We start from the raw sequence: 4932 nt of genomic DNA on the forward strand, positions 1-4932 counted from the left end.
CCCACCTCTCAATTCCATGAAAATTAAATTTCAACATGTGTTTCAGAGGAGGCTGACATTCAGGCCACACCATCAAGGGCTATGGTGAGTTTCATTATAATGGTTCCCTGTGCTAATACATTCCCACCTCTTAGAAGACAGCTTGGTATATGCCTACAAACAACCAGTCAGTGCTGGTCTGTGGCAGAGATGACCAGTGAACACCAAACACTCAGGGAAGACTCTGACTGCTGGTTGACCTATTTTGCAACCATCCAAGCCTTGGAATGGGTCCAGCTCTGTACAGTAGAATGTGGGCGCTGGCGTGCACACTACACTCCTCTCTGGCTGAGAAAGCCACTCCACACGGGTAAGCACTCCTGTTTGCCAGCAGTCGCCCAAGCCCAGTAGGTTGCATGTCCTTCATCTGACATCATGGAAGAACTGGTGTTGCCAGAGAAATTAATTGTCTACCTTGTGAGAGACTGGAGTTCCATTTCTGATTTTGATTGTCTGACCTTGACCTTGAGCAAGACATTCAAACTTGCTGCGCCTGATGAAGAGACCAGGGATAAAGTTCCTCACAGGGCTACTGAGAACATTAGAGTGCTATTAAAACTTACATAAGGATGGGTGATTTTCCCTTAAGATACAGGGCATTTAAAGCATGCTCGTGTGGTGTGCCTCATTTAAACAGTGAATCCCAGAGATCATTTAAAATGTGGATGGCCCAGCAGTGCCCTACATATGACTGGGTGATTGCCTCTGGGCTTGAAATGTTTGCTTTCCCTGAGTGACCCCATATTGCTGTATAATTGGCATCTGTGGGTTCAATCAACCATGGACTGAAAATATTTGGAGAAAAAATTGCATCTGTACTAGATGTGTACAGATGTTTTCCTCATTACTCGGAAAACAAAACAGGACAGCAACTGAATCGTTGCTCTCATTGTGTGGGTAAATAATCTGGAGCCCAACCTTGTAAGCATAGGTTTCTGAGCCCATATGGGAGTTGTGTAGTTAAGTGTGGGACACACACACACACACACACACACACACACACGGTTTCAGAGTTACACAATGACCAAAATTTAGTTCAAAATCAGACGTGTAATGAGCCTGAAGCAATTCTAGCGGAGCTGACCCAAACTCCCCTCCCGTGGGCTGAAGGAAGCACATGAAATGGACTCTCTGCATCTCTGAACTACGCACTAAATCCCGTCACACCTCCCAGCATCCGCCGATGACGCTGCCTGGACCACTTCAGCTCACATCCCAGACGTCCACACTGTGAACTAGTGCTGGTCTGTGGCAGAGATGACCAGGAATAGTGTTCCTATTGCACATGTAATGTTTTCTCCTGCTGTAGAAGCAGAACGGTTTAATTAAAGACAACAAAGACATATAATATTTTCCTACTGTCATTCCTCAGCATGTAAACATCAAATTAGTACATCTTTGGATTGTACGCTGGTAAAGTATCTGATTTTGAACCTTGCTGTTAGAGTTGTTGAGTTGACTGTCATTTTTTTAAAAAAAGAAAATCACTAAATTAATTTTGCCTAGGGATTGGGATGCAATTATGAAGAGTTTCTGAAATGGCTCTGGATATACTTGTACCATTCGTTGGACACACTTATGTGAGGCGACACTCTCAGCACTGACAATTCGAAGATCAAAGAAAGCTTCAGTCAGCTCTGAGAAGCCCTGTGGATACTCTGGGTCCCCCAGTATCAAACACTTAGCCAAGAGTTAATTTTTTGTTAGTAGTTCTCAACCTCCATAATGCTGTGACCCTTTAATACAGTTCCTCATGTTGTGGTGACCCCCAAATTATAAAGTTAGTTCATCGCAACTTCATAACTGCAATTTTGCTACCATTATGAATCATCATGTAAATATCTGATATGCAGCCCTGTGGGGGTCGTGACCCACAGATTGAGAACCACTGCTTTGTAAAGAAGTGTGGGGATGAAGAGGCGGCTCAGTGGCTTCAAAGCTGCTCCTGCACAGGTCCTGGGTTCAGTCCCCAGCACCCATGCTAAGAGGCTCTCAACCACCTTTGACCTTAGCTCCAGGAGGATGTCCTCTTCTGGCCTTCGTGCTGCATCTGCATGAATGTGGTGCTCATACACAGACACACATAGACAGACAGACACACAGACACACAGACAGATAAACAAATGTATGTGAAAAAAATAAACACATCTATCTCACTGGCGTGTGAATTTGCTTATATTTTCAGAAAATGATAAAATTATATGTATATCAATTTTTTTAAATAAATGCATTTATGATTTACTGACAGTAAACATTTGATCTGTATACTTTTATTCTGTGTGCCTATGTGTCTGTGTGGGTGCTCGCGCATGCGTGCATACCACAGTGTGCTTGTTAAGGTTAGAGGACAAATCTGTGCAGCCAGTTCTCTTCTAACTGCACAGAGTTCAGGGGAAACATCGGGCTTTGAAGGAAGTGCTGTTAGCAGCGAAGACATCTCACTGCCCAAATATACCTGCTTTGCCTACCTTTATGCCCAAGTTCACATAAACATTTCTCCAGTCAAAAGGATCGTGAGTAGAAAAAAGAATTAAGAAGCCTTAATCCAGAAAGGATTAAAAGAATATCAGAGACGAGCATATAAGTTATATGCAAGTGCTATTATATATAGGGGACTTGGGCATCAATAAATTTAGGGCCCTCTGGGGGTGGGAAAGGGGAGACGTTAGCTGGATATGCTTACCTTGACACAAACCTAGACATATCAGGGAAGAGAGACTCTCAGAAGAGGAGTTGCCTCTATCAAAATGGCCTGTGGACATACCCAGGGGCTATTTAAATTTTTATTATTATTATCAACGGTTGATGTGGGAGGGCCCAGTCCACTGTGGGTGGGACCACTCTTGAGTTGTATAAGAAAACAAGCCTTGGGAAGGAAGCATGGAGGAAGCATTCCTCCCTGGCCTCTGCCTCATTTCATTCCTGCCTCCAAGTTCCTGCCCTGACTCCCCTCCAAAATGGAGTGTGGCCTGAGAGCTATAAGATGGACTTAACTCTTTCGTCCCAAGTTGCTTGTGGTCATGGTGTTCTATCATATAGAAATAGAAGCCCTAACTCTGATAGGGGAATTCCCCATGAGGTATCAGGACATGATTTTATAGCATACATTGATTCAAACTTTGGGTCCATGTGACACACAGAGCTCTGGGGCGCTTCCAAGGTCACCTGGAAGATCCTGTCTTCTATCAAGTCTCCATGAGGCTGGTCCCTCTCTCATGAGTCTGTCATAGTCCACCTTTCTCATTAAAACCTCTTGCTAAGTCTTAGGCACTGGCAAGGGGAACCTAGCTTGCCTTCCCCTGCAGCCTGGATGGAGCACTGCGTTTGGTACCAAGCAGGCTTTCAGCAGATTCTGCTAAATGAATGACTCATAGCCCCAGTGATTTTGGACAGTGATGGGGATATCTCACCTCCTACTGAAGAATCCACTTCTCCTTGTATTTAAAGAGTCAGAACTACTCCCTTCCTTTCGATTGCATTAGCTAATATTACTTCGGTGCTTAAGTTCCTTCTTGGACATCTTCCACCAAAGATACAGTTGCTTTCCATAAATAATTTAGATGCACAGTGCGGATCCCATTTAGAAGATGGTGAGAGGCAATAGATGCTCAGGTGCAGGCTGGGGAAAAGCTAAAAAGGAAGGTATTCACCAGAGGCAGGGGCTTCTCAGCAGGACAGGTGCATAAACCTCCTCCTGTCCCACAGGGATGCTCCCAAAGGTGATGGCCATCGTCCATGCTAGTGCCTTCACAGGCTGTGACCCCGACGTTCCTCCTACTGAGAGATGGCACCCGTTTGTGCCCGCTCACCGTTGATCTGGTGGTGCCTTGTGATTTCTTAGGCTAGCAGGAATGGCTCAGTATAATACAACTGTAACTTAGACTGCACAGCACTAAAACAAGGCTCCTCACTTCCTGTGGTCACCTGGTTTCCAGTACCCATCTGTGCTTTCTACTGACTCAAATTCAAGAGCAAGGCTGGATCTGCCTCTCACTGGCCTCTATAATTTGATTCTTTTGACCTCATTCATGTTATTTCCAGTGATGCTTTCCAAGTCCCCTTATAACACACACTCTCTCTCCCTCTCCTCTCCTCTCTTCTCTCTCCCTCCTCTCCCTATCCCTCTCTGCTCTCAAGTCGACCAGGTTTACAATTCTTATTGTTCATGGAACACTGTGCTTTGAGCACCCACTAAACCAAGGGTTCTCAACCCATAGGCCACAATCCCTTTGGGTAGAATAATTTTTTTCCACAGGGCTTATCTATCCGATATCCTGCATATCAGATCTTTACAGTATGATTCACAGCAGCCAAACGTTACACGTATGAAGTAGCAATGGAATAACTCGATGGTTGGGGGTCACCGCAACATGAGGAACTGTATTATGAGAGTGAAGCATTAGAACGCTCAATAACCATTGCTCTCAACCTGCGAGTGGCCCCCATGATTATGAAAAGCCTTCTCCTTGTCTTTCTAGCTGTTTCTCTATTCTCTCGCTGCTCACCACATTCATTAAGGTTGGGCAGGGCTGGCTTCCCACGGGTGTCGCTGAGATGGCTGGACTGGGGATTAGAATGTTAAGTCACATCTATACTTGTCCCCATCCCTTTCTCAGCTGCTCTAGCACTCTGGGAGGAGTCCGCTCCAGTTTGTCAGTACTCTGCCATGCCGGATGGCAAACACTTGGGATATCACCTCTGGTATTAGTTTCAGCGACATTTATCAGTAAAATGAAGAAGGGGGGAAGAGATTTCAACAGGACGGAAGTTTACTTCTCTTATGTGCAGAAAAACAGAAAAGGGGAGGGGGTGGGTCCTAGAGAGAGCAGAGATCTTATAATGGCTCCATAGTATCATCAGCAATGGAAGCTCCTACCATGTTCACTGAACATT

The sequence above is a fragment of the Apodemus sylvaticus genome, chromosome 6 (genome assembly GCF_947179515.1).
Source record: "Apodemus sylvaticus chromosome 6, mApoSyl1.1, whole genome shotgun sequence".
Taxonomy (NCBI): Eukaryota; Metazoa; Chordata; class Mammalia; order Rodentia; family Muridae; genus Apodemus; species Apodemus sylvaticus.